Source organism: Budorcas taxicolor, chromosome X (genome assembly GCF_023091745.1).
Source record: "Budorcas taxicolor isolate Tak-1 chromosome X, Takin1.1, whole genome shotgun sequence".
NCBI classification, from domain to species: domain Eukaryota; kingdom Metazoa; phylum Chordata; class Mammalia; order Artiodactyla; family Bovidae; genus Budorcas; species Budorcas taxicolor.
The window spans coordinates 63,863,581-63,878,864 of NC_068935.1; the positions used below are offsets into that span (position 1 = coordinate 63,863,581).

The window sequence follows — 15,284 nt, forward strand, 5'->3', positions numbered from 1 at the left end:
TCTCTCAGTGTGCATGGCTAACTCTCAGTGGGTGTGTTTCCCTTTTAGTGTGTGTGTCTCTGTGTGACTCTCACAATGTCTCTGTTTGTGTGTCTCCTAGTGTGTATTTCTCTCCATGTGTGTTTCTGTCTCACTGTGTGTCTGCCTCAGTATTGTGGGTCTCTTCCGTAGTGTCTGTGTGTTGTTCAATATGTGTGTCTCACCCTGTAAGTTGTGCGTCTCTCTCTCTCTCAGTGGGTGTGTGTCTCTCTCAGTGTGTGAATGTGTGTCTCACTCTCTGTGGTTAAGTTTCTCTCCCTCAGCGTGTGTGTGTGTTGAGCTCAGGAGTGTGTTTCTCTTCCTGAATGAAGGTGTCTCTCAGTATGTGTGTCCCTGTTAGTTTGCTTGTCTCTGTGTGTCTCTGTGTGTTCTCAGTATGTGTGTCTCTCAGTGTGTCACTCTCATTGTGAGTGTGTCAGGTTCTTAGGGTGTGTGTGTGTGCCTCACTCTCTTTGTGTCTGTCTCTCAGTGTGTGTGTCCCTCTCAGTTTGCATGTCTCTGTGTGTCTCTATGTGTGTCTCTCAGTGTGTTTTTGTCTCTCTCTCAGAATGTGTGTCTCTCTCAATGTGAGTTTCTCTGGTTCCCCTGTGTGTGTGTGTCCATGTTTTTGTTTTCCTCTCTCTGTAAGGGTATGTCTCTTAGTGTGTGTATCTCTCAGTTGTGTGTCTATATGTGTCTCTGTGTGTGTTTCTCAGTGTTTGTGACTCTCTCTCAGTGTGTATGTCTCTTTCAGTGTGTGTGTGTCTCTCAGTGTTTGTGTGTCTGTATGTATATGTCTCTCAGTGTGTGTCTCTCAATGTGTGTGTCTCTATGTCTCTCTGTGTGGGTCTCTCATGGCGTGTGACTGAGTGTGTATGTCTCTCTCAGTGTCTGTGTGTGTCTCTCACTATGTGTTTCTCTCATTGTGGATGTCTCTCTTTCGCAGTGTGTGTGTTTCTCAATTAGTGTGTGTTTTTGTATGTTTTGTGTTCAATCTTCCACAGTGTGTGTGTGTCTACTCTCATATAGTTTTGTGTGTCACTCTTAGTTTGAGTGCGCCTCTCAGTGTGTTTCTCTCTCAGTGTTTGTGCTTCTCTCTCTGAGAGTGTGTGTCTCTGTGTTTCTCTGTGTGTGTCTCTCTCAGTGTGAATGTGTCTGATTCTAAGTGTGTGTTTGTGTTTCAGTGTGTGTGTGTCTCTCTCTGTATGTGTATGACTGTCAGTGTGTGTGTCTGTCTGTTGTCTGTCTCTATGTGTCTCTGTGTTTTTCTCTCAGAGTTTGTGGCTCTCTCGAATTATTGAAGTCTCTCTCAGTGTGTGTTTCGCTCTCTCATTGTGGATGTCTCTGTCTCTCAGTGTTTGTGTGTGTGTCTCTCTGTATCTGTTTGTCTCTATGTGTGTGTGTGTGTGTGTGTGTGTGTCTCAGTGTGTGTGCCTCTATGTGTTACTGACTCTGGCTCAGAGTGTGTGTCTCTCTCAGTGTGTATGTTTCTCTCAGTGTGTTTGTCTCTCACAGTGTGTTTCTCCTTCTCAGTGTGGATATCTCTCTCTCTCAGTGTGTTTGTCTCTCAGTGTGTGTGTTCTCTGTATGTTGTGTGTTCACACTTTCACAGTGAGCATCTCTCTCTTGTGTGTGGCTTTTTCAGTGTGTGTGTGTTTGTCTGTGTCTCTCATTGTTCATGTCTAACTCTCAGTGTGTGTGTCCTTTTCAGTGTGTGTGTGTGTCTCCGTGAGTGTGTCTCTGTGTGACTCTCCCAATGTCTCTGTGTGTCTCCCAGTGTGTCTCTCTCTCTATGTGTGTGTTTCTGTCTCATTGTGTGTCTGCCTCAGTGTTGTGGGTCTCCTTGGTAGTGTCTTTGTGTGTTTCTCAATGTGTGTGTCTCTTCCTCTAAGTTGTGTGTGTCTCTCTCAGTGCGTGAATGTGTGTCTCACTCTCTGTGTTTAAGTTTCTCTCCCTCTGTGTGTGTCTGTGTGTCTTGCGCTCAGGATGAGGGTGTCTCTCAGTGTGTGTGTCCCTGTTAGTTTGCCTGTCTCTGTGTGTGTCTCTCATTATGTGTGTCTCTCAGTGTGTTTTTCTCTCTCTCTCAGTGTGTGTCTCTCTCAGTGTGTCTCTCTCATTGTGAGTGTGTCAGGTTGTTAGCGTGTGTGTGTGTGCCTCTCTGTATGTGTATGTCTCTCAGTGTGTGTGTCCTTCTAAGATTGCATGTCTCTTTGTGTCTCTGTGTGTGTCTCTCAGTGTCTTTTTCTCTCTCTCTCAGTGTGTGTGTTTCTCTCAGTGTGTGTGTGTGTCCTTGTTTTTGTTTTCTCTCTCTCTCTAAGGGTATGTCTCTCAGTTTGTGTATCTCTCAGTGTGTGTCTCTATGTGCCTCTGGGTGTGTCTCAGTGTGTGTTACTCTCTCTCACTGTGTATGTCTCTTTCAGTGTGTGTGTGTGTCTCTCTCTGTATGGGTATGACTCTCAGTGTGTGTGTCTTTATGTCTCTCTGTGTGGGTCTCTCATGGAGTGTGACTGAGTTTGTATGTCTCTCTCAGTGTCTGTGTGTGTCTCTCACTGTGTGTTTCTCTTTCATTGTGGATGTTTGTCTTTCATGGTGTGTGTGTGTGTGTGTGTCTTTCTCAATGAGTGTGTGTTTCTGAATATTTTGTGTTCAATCTTACACAGCGTGTGTGTCTACTCTTATATAGTGTGTGTGTCTCTCAGTGTTTGTGCATCTCTCTCGGTGGGTGTGTGTCTCTGTGTGTGTCTCTCTCAGTGTGAGTGTGTCTGATTCTCAGTGTGTGTGTGTCAGTGTGCATGTGTCTCTCTCTGTATCTGTATGACTCTCAGTGTGTTTGTCTGTCTATTTTCTGTCTCTATGTGTCTCTGTGTGTGTCTCTCAGTGTTTGTGACTCTAATTATTTAGGTCTGTGTGTGTGTGTGTGTCTCTCAGTATGTGCATCTCTCAGTGTGTGTTTCTCTTTCTCATTGTGGATGTCTCTCTCTCAGTGTGTATGTGTGTCTTTCTCTGCATGTGTATGTCTGTGTGTGTGTGTTTGTGTGTGTGTCTCTGTGTCTGTTACTCTGTGTGTCACTATGTGTGGCTCACAATGTTTGTGTCTCTGTCTCAGTGTGTATGTTTCTCTCAGTGTGTGTGTTTCTCACAGTGTGTTTCTCCTTCTCAGTGTGGATGTCTCTCTCTCTCGCAGTGTGTGTGTGTTTCTCAGTGTGTTTGTGTCTCTGTATGTTGTGTGTTGACTCTTTCACAGTGTGTCTCTCTCTCATGTGTGTGTCTTTCTCAGTATGTTTGTGTGTGTGTGTTGGTCTGTCTCTCTCAGTTTGCATGGCTAACTCTCAGTGTGTGTGTGTCCCTTTCAGTGTGTGTCTGTGTGTGTGTGTGTCTCTGTGTGTGTGTGTCCCTGTGTGACTCTCACAGTGTCTCTTTTTGTGTGTCTCCCATTGTTTCTCTCTCTCAATGTGTCCGACTGTTTGCAATCCCATGGACTATATACATTCCATGGAATTCTGCAGGCCAGAATATTGGAGTCAGTAGTCGTTCCCTGCTCCAGGGCATCTTCTCATCTCAGGCAAGATCCCAATCTCCCTCATTGCAGATGGATCCTTTACTGACTGAGCAACCAGAGATATCTCATCTTATTCCACTTTAGGCAGTTGGATGTGCTTCATGAACATGTGTGTGTTAAGTCGCTTCACTCGTGTCCCACTGTTTGTCACTCCATAGACGGTAACCCGCCAGGCTCCTTTGTCCATGGGACACTCCAGGCAAGAGTACTGGAGTGGGTTGCCATACTCTCCTCCAGGAAATCTTCTCGACTCTGGGACCAAACCCATGTCTCTTACACCTCCTGTATTGGCAGGTGGGCTCTTTCCACTTGCACAACCTGGGAACATGCATGTACATATATTTGTTTGGGTACCAGTTTAAGCTGGATTCAAGATTGCCGGGAGAGATATCAATAACCTCAGATATGTAGATGACACCACCCTAATAGTAGAAAGCAAAGAGGAATAAAAGAGCTTCTTGATGAAGGTGAAATATGGGAGTGAAAAAGCTGGCTTAAAATACAACATTCACAAAAATGATGATTATGGCATCCAGTCCCATTCAGTTCAGTTCAGTTCAGTTCAGTCCCTCAGTCGTGTCCGACTCTTTGTGACCCCATGAATCACAGCATGCCAGGCCTCCCTGTCCAACACCAACCCCCGGAGCTTACCCAAACTCATGTCCATTGAGTTGGTGATGACATCCAGCCATCTCATCCTCTGTCGTCCCCTTCTCCTCCTACCCCAAATCCCTCCCAGCATCAGAGTCTTTTCCAAAGAGTCAACTCCACATGAGGTGGCTAAAGTATTGGAGTTTCAGCCTCAGCATCAGTCCTTCCAATGAACACCCAGGACTGATCTCCTAGAGGATGGACTGGTTGGATCTCCTTGCAGTCCAAGGGACTCTCAAGAGTCTTCTCCAACACCACACTCAAAAGCATCAATTCTTTGGTGCTCAGCTTTCTTCCCAGTCCAAATCTCACATGCATACATGACCACTGGAAAAACCATAGTCTTGACTAGACGGACCTTTGTTGACAAAGTAATGTCTCTGCTTTATAATATGCTATCTAGGACTGATCTCCTAGAGGATGGACTGGTTGGATCTCCTTGCAGTCCAAGGGACTCTCAAGAGTCTTCTCCAACACCACACTTCAAAAGCATCACTTCTTTGGTGCTCAGCTTTCTTCCCAGTCCAACTCTCACATGCATACATGACCACAGGAAAAACCATAGCCTTGACTAGACGGACCTTTGTTGACAAAGTAATGTCTCTGCTTTTTAATATGCTATCTAGGTTGGTCATAACATTCCTTCCAAGGAGTAAGCATCTTTTAATTATTGGCTGCAATCAACATCTGCAGTGATTTTGGAGCCCTAAAAAATAAAGTCTGACACTGTTTCCACTATTTCCCCATCTATTTCCCATGGAGTGATGAGACCAGATGCCATGATCTTCGTTTTCTGAATGTTGAACTTTAAGCCAACCTTTTCACTCTCCTCTTTCACTTTCATCAAGAGGCTTTTTAGTTCCTCTTCACTTTCTGCCATAAGGGTGGTGTCATTGCTCAAGCACAAACAAAACCCCTGAGCTGCTAGATCCCTAGGGGTGCTCAAAAGCCCTCTCTTGTAATCAAAAGTCGATTTCTGGTCTAATAAAGTAAAGCAGAACTCCACAGGAGTAAAGAATCAAATGAGAACTGCGAGTCTGTGTTCTTTCTATCTGTCCATGCTATTCACATGGCACAGGATGAGCCCAATGAGGCTGGAAGCCCATGCCTCAGACAGTCTTCGGTCTGGACCGCATGGTTCCTTTTTTCTGAAGCAGCAACATTTCACACACTCGGCCAAGAGTGTGGTTGCTGATTTGGATGACGAAGCAAGCACAGGATGGACTGGTTCTTGGGCCTTGGCTCCTGTCCATGGGGGTGTCACCTTCCATGAGTTATGCACCCTGAAGCAGAAGGTGCTCCTCAAGGATCCCCCAAGGATACCACAAGTTTCTGATCAGCAGCTGAGCATCTCCAACTACCGATCCATGGGCCTCCCCAAGATGCTCAGCAGAAAGTGGGGTCACTCACCCCACCCGCCAAGAGCCTTGCAAACACATGACCCCAAACCCAAAGACAAGTACAGGTTCCCACAAGGTGAACAGCAGCCCTTTTTGCTCTGCCCTCACAGCTGTATTGACGAGCCTGTGTTTGGACATGATGCAGACAGGCAGTGTGTCCAACATGCAGGCCTTGTGAGCAAAGCAACAGTCTCCAGCAGGGCAAGGGTCACCTGCAAGGACACGCCAAGGCTTGTTTCTGGGCCTGGGGGACTCTCTATCAGCTGGAGGCCTCACTGGCTGCTTACGCTCAGCCCTGTCCCCAGCCTTCTCTCATCACCCCGTGGACACTGTTCCAACATCAGGGAGTTTGGACCAGAACAAAGAGGGCAAAACACTAACCGGTTTCCTAACAACACATTTTTCTCAAGCACCCAGACACAGCAGAGCCAATGCGAGTGGCAACACCATCATTTTGTAAAGGTCAAAGGCGTGGAGACCCTTGCTGAGTCCAGAACAGCACCTTATGAGGGGAGACCCTGCACCCGGCCCTGCACCAAGTAGGCACCGCAGGGTGGGGCAGATTCAGACAGAATCACATGTCCAGGGCATGGTGTCACCATGTGCTGATCTCTCAGTCACCTTCCTTTTGAGAGCCCAGTCTGGACAGGCCTCCTGCCCAAAGGGGATCAGATGCTCGGGGATGTCCACCTGGAAGATGTCCTTCCCACCCCTTGCTGGGAAGGGCTGCAACAGCCAGCTAGGGTTGACGAGCACTGTCAGGTACTTCTATTGCAGGTCGGGTAGCAGGGCTTGAATCTCCAGCTCCTCCACCTCATCAGGACCTAGGTTTTCTGGGTGCAAGAAAGTGTCCCCGCTGTCCACAAGACCTGTATGCAAAGACAGGACACAGAAAGCGAAAAGGTGATTCAAAGTCGCACCTCCTAGAGATGAAGACCGTATCATGAAAGGGATGTGAGATGAATTGGGTCCTCTGGCTGAGCAATTCAGGATGGCTCACCTTCAGTTCCGTTTGGTTCAGTTCAGTTGCTCAGTCGTGTCCGACTCTGTGACCCCATGAATCGCAGCACGCCAGGCCTCGCTGTCCATCACCATCTCCCGGAGTTCACTCAGACTCGCGTCCATCGAGTCAGTGATGCCATCCAGCCATCTCATCCTCTGTCGTCCCTTCTCCTCCTGCCACCAGTCCCTCCCAGCATTAGAATCTTTTCCAGTGAGTCAGCTCTTCGCATTAGGTGGCCAAAGTACTGGAGTTTCAGCTTTAGCATCATTCCTTCCACGGAAATCCCAGGGCTGATCTTCAGAATGGACTGGTTGGATCTCCTTGCAGTCCCAGGGACTCTCTAGAGTCTTAAGGGAATTCAGGGCAAGGCCAAGCGAGGGAGGGAGCAAAATGAAAGGGAGAGGTCTGGTGCTCCAGGAATGCACCAGGCCACAGGCAGGTCTCAGTCTGCCCACTGCAGGCACAGGGGCAGAGCAGAAGGGCCCAAGCGGGGAGCCTGTGGACATCAGGTCCCCAAACATTTTGCCACAAGACAGGTGTTGCTGTGGGAACTACCCCTGGGGAGTCAGGGGACTTGCTCAAGCCCAGTTGCAGACAGTGGGGATGTGGAACCCTGGCTGGTTGCTTTCCTACCTCTCATGGTCTCTGCCAGGCACTCACACACACACACACACACACACACACACACACACGTGTGGACACACACACAGAAAGACTAGTGCCATGTGCAGACCTGGATGCACCTCTGCCTCAGAGCACAAATGGGGACTGAGGCACAGAGTGGTGGTCAGGCACCTTGGCCACCATCTCCCAGCCCAGGGACCCTTGCTGTCCCTCTGAAGAACCCTCATACCTCCACCCCCCACCAACCAGTTCAACAGAAAACAAACGAGCACAACCCAGCTGAGATCCAAGGCAGCACCCGGGGCTGTGTAGGCAGCGCAGGGCAGGGTGTCACTTGCCTGCAATCACTCTGCAGCTGAACTTGTCCCCATCCCACAGCAGGCCTGGATCTAGGTGGGGCTCATCCTTAGCCTCTGCTCTAGCAGCTCCTGCCAGGCCACGTCCTCCCAGTCCCGGTGTGCCATGCGGATGGCCAGGGTACAGTGCCGGGTCCACATAGCATGGGCCACCACCACATCTTCAGGGTCTTGACACTCTTTAAGATGAAACCTGAAAAAGGCTGTTGGAAGGACAGACAGTTAAACTTCATCTCACAGGGCTCTCCGGGCCTCCTGTGGCTGTGGAAACACAGAACCACAAAGGTCAGGAGCCTGACACAGCAGCCTCCAAGCTCACAGCCCTGGGCTGGACCTCAGCACTGGGCCAGACCTCAGCCCCACATGCCTGAGCATCTTTCAAGCCTGCTGACACAGAATGGGGGCAGGTGCTGTCAGAGAGGTCTGACTCCTTCCATCCATCTCCACATGGTCTGCTGACAGGTGGACGGCAATCTAGAGGACACGTTCATCACATGGATGCTGTGGGGAGGTCAGGAAGGAGGGCAGGACAGCGGAAGAGAGTCACGTGGTGACTTCCAAGACAGAGGGCCCAGAAACATGGGGAGCACTGAGGAGGGAGGGCAAGCCCCTGACTTCACAGCCCAGAGGCTAGGTTCTGGTCCTCTCCCAGCAGAGAGAGGCACTGTCTTGGGCTTGGCTTCCCCCACCCCAGGCCACCACCCTACCCCTCAGCTCCCAACCCCACCCCTGCCAATGCTCTACAGATCCCCCATCTCAGCCCAGGGCTGCTGAGGGCAGTTCCGTGCTAGCCAATCTGGCCTTGGCCCTGGGGCTGCCCTGAAGCTCAGATGGCCCTGCCAGGTGTCTTCTGCATGCCTTTGGGAGCCACCTCCCTCCCAGCCCTTCCCACACCCCAGACGCCACTGTCAGCTGATACCCTGGCCCTTGCCCAGAGCCTTGAGAAAGAACAAAGGAGAGCAGGAACTACTGGGATGGATGCACTCCGTGTCATCATCAGGGCCTGGGACGGCACCACACAGGGGTCACAGAACTCAAACCTCAAAGAATCCGCTAGGTTACTGTCACCTCGTTCCATGACTGAGGAAATGCTGAGAGATAGAGAGATAGCCCATGACTTCAGGGGACCTGACCACACACACCTCCAATCTCATTTCTTTTCTTTTACCTGGAGGGGGGTCCCTGTTTACTGGAGGGAATTGGAGGCCGAGGAGCAGAGCCTCAGGCCTGAACCTCAGCAGTGTCTCAGCACCTCCAAGGGAGCCTCTGTTTCCACATGGCTGTGAGGACGGGGACAAGGTCCCAGAGGAACCCATCCCAGGGCCTTCCAGGCCTTCCCTCCCCTGAGAACAGCAGAGCCACAGTTACCACGGGCCCGTGAGGCCCCATGAGATCTGGCTCCTACCCTGGTGACCTGCTCTCCTCCCCTCTAGATTCACCCCTGGTAGCCATGAAGATCATCCTTCCATACTTGGAACATTCCAGTGTCTTCCTACCTCAGGGCCTTTGTAGGGTGTGAGGAGACACATCATGCCCCTCAGAGTCAGGTGCTAGAGTCTGAATCCCAAGTACCTTGGCGTGACATTAAAGACAAAGAAAAGGTCTTCACAGAGCTGATGGAGGTCTAGTGAGCTCATTAGGATGGACCCTGCTCTAACAGGACCGCAGGCTCCACATGAAGGGCACATTTAGAGACAGAAAGGTACACAGGAGAACTCTGGGTGAAGAAGAAGGTGGAGCTCTCCAAGCCCAGACACACCCACCATGGTCAGCAATGCCCTGGAAGTGAGGGGGTAGAGATGGGACAGACTCTTCCCACAGCCCACATGATAGCCAACATCAGCTGACACCTCGACCTCGGCTCCTGGTCTACTGAGCCAACACGGATCATACTTTGAGCTACCCAGCCTGTGTGACCCTTACACAAAAGCCATACTCCAGAGAAGACCCTTTCTCCAAAGATGACACAGATGGCTAACAGGCACTTGAAAAGATGCTCAACATTCTTAATTATTAGACAAATTCAAACCAAAACTCCAGTGAACTATCACCTTACCCTGGTCAGAAAGGCCATCATCAATAAAACCTACAAAGAATAAATGCTGGAGAGTGTGCAGAGAAAAAGGAACCCTTGTACACTATTGGTGGAAACATAAACTGAAACAGTCAATATGAAGAACAGTGTGGAAGATCCTTAAACAACAACAAACGGAACTACCATATGATCCAGCAATCCCACTCCTGAATATATGCTTGGAAAAGACAAAAACTCTAATATTAAAAGATACATACACCCCAATGCAGACAAGATATGGAAGCATCCTAAATATCTGTCAACAGATGAGTGGATAAAGAAGATGTGGTGCTCACATGCACACACACACACCCCCCGACACACACAGGAATACTACTCAGTCATGAAAAATAATGAAGTAATACCATCTGTTTGAGCATTCTTTGGCATTGTCTTTCTTTGGGATTGGAATGAAAACTGACCTTTTCCAGTCCTGTGGCCACTGCTGAGTTTTCCAAATTTGCTGACATATTGAGTGCAGCTCTTTCACAGCATTGTGTTTCAGGATTTGAAAAGCTCAACTTGAATTCCATCACCTCCACTAGCTTTGTTCATACTGATGCTTCCTAAAGCCCACTTGACTTCACATTCAAAGATGTCTGGCTCTAGGTGAGTGATTACACCATTGTGATTATCTGGGCCGTGAGGATCTTTTTTGTACGGTACTTTTGTGTATTCTTGCTACCTCTTCTTATTATCTTCTGCTTCTGTTAGGTCCCTACCATTTCTGTACTTTATTGAGCCCATCTTTGCATGAAATGTTCCCTTGGTATCTCTAATTTCCTTGAAGAGATCTCTAGTCTTTCCCATTCTATTGTTTTCCTCTATTTCTTTACATTGATCACTGAGGAAGGCTTTCTTATCTCTCCTTGCTATTCTTTGGAACTCTGCATTCAAATTGATACATCTTTCCTTTTCTCCTTGGCTTTTTGCTTCCCTTCTTTTCATAGCTATTTGTAAGGCCTCCTCAGACAGCCATTTTGCTTTTTTGCATTTGTTTTTCTTGGGGATGGTCTTGATTTCTGTACAGTGTCATGAACCTCCAACCATAGTTTATCAGGCATTCTGTCTATCAGATTTAGTCCCTTAAATCCATTTCTCACTTCCACTGTATAGTCATAAGGGATTTGATTTAGGTCATACCTGAATGGTCTAGTGGTTTTCTCCACTTTCTTCAATATCAGTCTGACTTTGGCAATAAAGAGTTCATGATCTGCGCCACAGTCAGCTCCCAGTCTTGTTTTTGCTGACTGTATAGAGCTTATCCATCTTTGGCTGCAAAGAATGTAATCAATCTGATTTTGGTGTTGACCATCTGGTGGTGTCCATGTGTAGAGTCTTCTCCTGTGTTGTTGGAAGAGGGTGTTTGCTATGACCAGTGCGTTCTCTTGGCAGAACTCTATTAGCCTTCGCCCTGCTTCATTCTGTAATCCAAGGCCAAAATTGCCTGTTACTCCAGGTATTTCTTGACTTCCTACTTTTGCATTCCATTCCCCTGCAATGAAAGGGACATCTTTTGGAGGTGTTAGTTCTAGAAGGTCTTGTAGGTCTTCATAGAACTGTTCATCTTCAGCTTCTTCAGCGTTACTGGTTGGGGCATAGACTTGGATTACCATGATATTGAATGGTTTGCCTTGGAAACAAACAGAGATCATTCTGTCGTCTTTGAGACTGCATCCAAGTACTGCATTTCAGACTCTTTTGTTGACTATGACAGCTACTCCATTTCTTCAAAGGGATTCCTGCCCACAGTAGTAGATATAATGGTCATCTGAATTAAATTCACCCATTCCAGTCCATTTTAGTTCACTGATTCCTAGAATGTTGATGTTTACTCTTGTCATCTCCTGTTTGACCGCTTCCAATTTGCCTTGATTCATGGACCTCTTGAAAGTTCCTTGGACAGCAAGGAGACCAAGCCTGTCGATCCTAAACGAAATCAACTCTGAATATCCATTGGAAGGACTAATGCTAAAATTGAAGCTCCAATACATTGGTCAGCTGATGGGAAGAGCCGACTCCACTGGCCCCTGTCCTCTCCCCACCTGAGTCCTTGCTCCTCACACCAGGTCCCCAGTCTCCCACAGGCCCAGATGTCAGGAAGTCAGAACAGACCTAGTGTGCTCTTCTCATCCCAGGGGCTCCCACGACTGATGACAGTGGTAAGGATCTGTGGCGTTCCATCAGTCCTCCTCAGGGACCTCAAGTTGTCTCTGGGTAGGACTTCAGATTGTCTCCTGTCCCCTACTAAGGTCCCAGCACTTACACCAAGACACCAGTCTCTCAGAGACCAGGAAGTCTGCTCCGTGTACCAGGACCCCAATCTGAAGCCCGGATGTCAGGAAGTCAGGCGCCTGTTTCAGATCCTCAGTCTGAGACCTGGATGTCAGGAAGTCTGCTCCCTATACCAGGACCCCAGTCTGAAGCCCGAATGTTAGGAAGTCAGGCGCCTGTTTCAGGTCCCCAGTCTGAGACAGAGTCAGACATGACTGAGGCGACTTAGCAGCAGCAGCAGCAGCAGCAGGGCTCAGAGAGACTGGGGACCTGGTATAGGGGGCTGACTTCCTGACATCCAGTCTCAAACTGGGGACCTGATATAGGCGTCTGACTTCCTAACATACAGGGTTCAGACTGGGGTCCTGGTATAGGGAGCAGACTTCTTGACATCTGGGTCTCAGAGAGACTAGAGTCCTGGTATAAGGGGTGGGGGCTTAGTAAGGGAGGAGAGAGAATCAGAACTTCTACCCAGACACAAAGTGAGGTCCCTGAGGAGGACTCAAGGGACCCCAGGTTCCCGCCCCTGTCATTGGCCCTGGGAGCCCCTGGGGTGAGAAGAGCACACTAGGCCTGTCCTGGCTTCCTGACATCCTGGTATCTGAGAGACTGAGGACCTGGTGTGAGGAGAAGAGACTCAGGTACGGAGAGGACAGAGCCCAGGTGAGTCAGCTCTTCCCATCAGCTTTAGCATCAATCCTTCCAATGCATATTCAGGGTTGATTTCCTTTAGGATGGACTGGCTTGATCTCCTTGCTGTCCAAGGGACTCTCAAGAGTCTTCCCCAGCACCACAGTAGTCCTATTTTATACATAGTCATGTGTATCTGTTAATCTCAAACTCCTTATTTATCCCTTCCCCTGCTTTTCCTCTTTGGTAACCATAAATTTGTTCTCTGAGTCTGTTTCTGCTTTGTAAATAATTTCATTTGTATCGTCTTTTAGATTCCACATATAAGTGATACCATAGAATATTTATCTTTCTCTTTCTGACTTCCTTCTCTTAATATGATACTCTAGGACCATCTGTGTTGCCACAGATGGTATTACTTCATTATTTTTCATGGCTGAGCAGTATTCCTGTGTGTGTGTGTGTGTGCATGCACGTGCACGCGCAAACCACATCTTCTTTATCCAATCATCCGTTGATGGACATTTGGGTTTCTTCCATATCTTGTCTGCTGTAAATAGTGCTGCAATGAACATTGGGGTCCGAGTATCTTTTCATATTAGAGTTTCTGTCTTTTCCAGGTATATGTTTAGGAGTGGGATTGCTGGATCATCTGGTAGTTCTGTTTGTAGTTGTTTAAGGATCCTCCATACTGCTCTCCCTATTGACTGTACCCATTTACATTTCACCAACAATGTACAAGGGTTCCCTTTTCTCTGCACCCTCTCCAGCATTTATTCTTCACAGGTTTTATTGATGATGGCCATTCTGACCAGTGTAAGGCAATACTTCATTGGAGTGTTGATTTGTATTAGTCTAATAATTAGGACCATATGTTGAGCTTCTTTTCATGTGCCTGTCGGACATCTGTGTCATCTTTGAAGAAAGAGTCTTCTTTGGAGAAGGGGTTTTGTGTCAGGCTCACACAGGCTGGGTGGCTCAAACTACAAACCGCATTGGTGCAGGAGGTCAGCAACTGAGGTCAAGGTGTCGACTGACGTTTGGTTCTCATGACGGATGTGGAGAGTCTGTCCCATATCTCCCCCCTCACTTCTGGGGCTTTGCTGGCCATGGTGGGCGTGTCTGGGTTTGGAGAGCTCCACCTTCCTCTTCACCCAGAGTTCTCCTCTGTGTTTATCTGTCTCTAAATGTGTCCTTTGTATGGAGACAGCCATCCTGTTAGAGGAGGTTCCATCCTAATGAGCTCACTTGACCACCGTCAGCTCTGAGAAGACCTTTCCTTTGTCTGTAAGGTCCGGCGAGGTACAGGGGATTGAGACTCCAGCACCTGACTCTGAAGGGACGTGATGTGACTCCTCACACCTTACAAAGGCTCTGAGGTAGGAACACACTGGAATGTTCTACGGATGGAAGGATGGCCTTCTTAGCTACCGGGGGTGAATCCAGCACTGAAGAGAGCAGGCCACTAGGGTAGGAGCCAGATCAGGTGGGGTCTTGTGGGCCTGTGAGAACTGTGGCTTTGCTGTGTTTGGGGAAGGAAAGGCCTGGAAGGCCCTGAGCTGGGTGCCTCTGGGACTTTGTCCCCATCCTCACAGACACATGGAAATGGAGGCTCCCTGCAAGGTGCTGAGATGCCGCTGAGGTTCAGGACTGCAGCTCTGCTCCTCTGACTCCACCCTCTTCCAGTAAACAAGGAACCCCAACCAGGTACAAGGAAAGAAGTGAGAATGGAGGTGCATGTGGTCATGTCTCCTACAGTCATGGGCTACCTCTCTATCCCCCGGCTCCTCCTCAGCAGTTGAACGAGGTGACAGTAACCTAGCGGGTTTTTTGAGGTTTGAATTCTGTGATCCTTGCGTGGTGCCATCCCAGGCCTGGCAAGGACATGTCCGTCCCAGTTGTTTCTGCTCTCTGTCCTTCCTCTAGGCTCTGGGCAGGGGCCGGTGCGTCTGCAGACAGAGGAGGGCATGGTGTGGGAAGGGCTGGGAGGAAGGTGACTCCCAAAGGTGAAGACACCTGGGGAAGACACCTGGCAGGGTGTCTGAGGTCCAGGGCAGCCCCGGGGTCAAGGCCAGATTGGTTAGCACAGATCTGTGCTCAGCATCCATGGGCTAAGATGGAGGATCTGCAGAGCATGGGCAGTGATGGGGCCAGGGAGCTGAGGGTTGGGGTGGGGCCCAGGGCTGGGGGAAACCAAGCCCAGGACTGTGCCTGTCTGTGCTGGGAGAGGACCAGAGCCCAGCCCCTGGGCTGTGAAGCCAGAGGAGCCACCCTCCCTCCTGACTGCTCCCAGGGTTTTGACTCCCTCTGTCTTCAGACTCACCTCATGCCTCTCTCCTGCTGTCCCGCCTTCCTTCCTGACCTCCCCACAGACTACATGTGATGGGCAGGTCCTCTGGCTCACCAACCCCTGTCTACAGACAGTGTGGAGATGGATGGAAGGCACCAGCCCTCTGCGACCCTCCCTTCTGTGTCAGGAGGCTTGGAGGATGCTCAGACACATGGGGTGATGTCCGGCCCAAGGCTGTGAGCTTGGAGGCCGCTGTGTCAGGCTCCTGGCCTTTGTGGATCTGTGTTTCCACAGCCACATGAGACCCTGGGAGCCCTTGGAGATGAAGTTTGGCTGTCTGTCCTTCTGAAAGCCTTATCCAGGTTTCTTCTTAAACAATGTCAAGAACCTGGAAACGCGGTAGCA

General features: G+C 49.2%; 1 pseudogene; it reads right to left on the minus strand.

Annotated features, from left to right (window-relative positions):
• LOC128069491 (protein EOLA1-like) overlaps positions 1–7,844 on the minus strand; it is a 31,375-nt pseudogene extending 23,531 nt beyond the window's left edge.
• Positions 7,845–15,284: the final 7,440 nt, after the last annotated feature.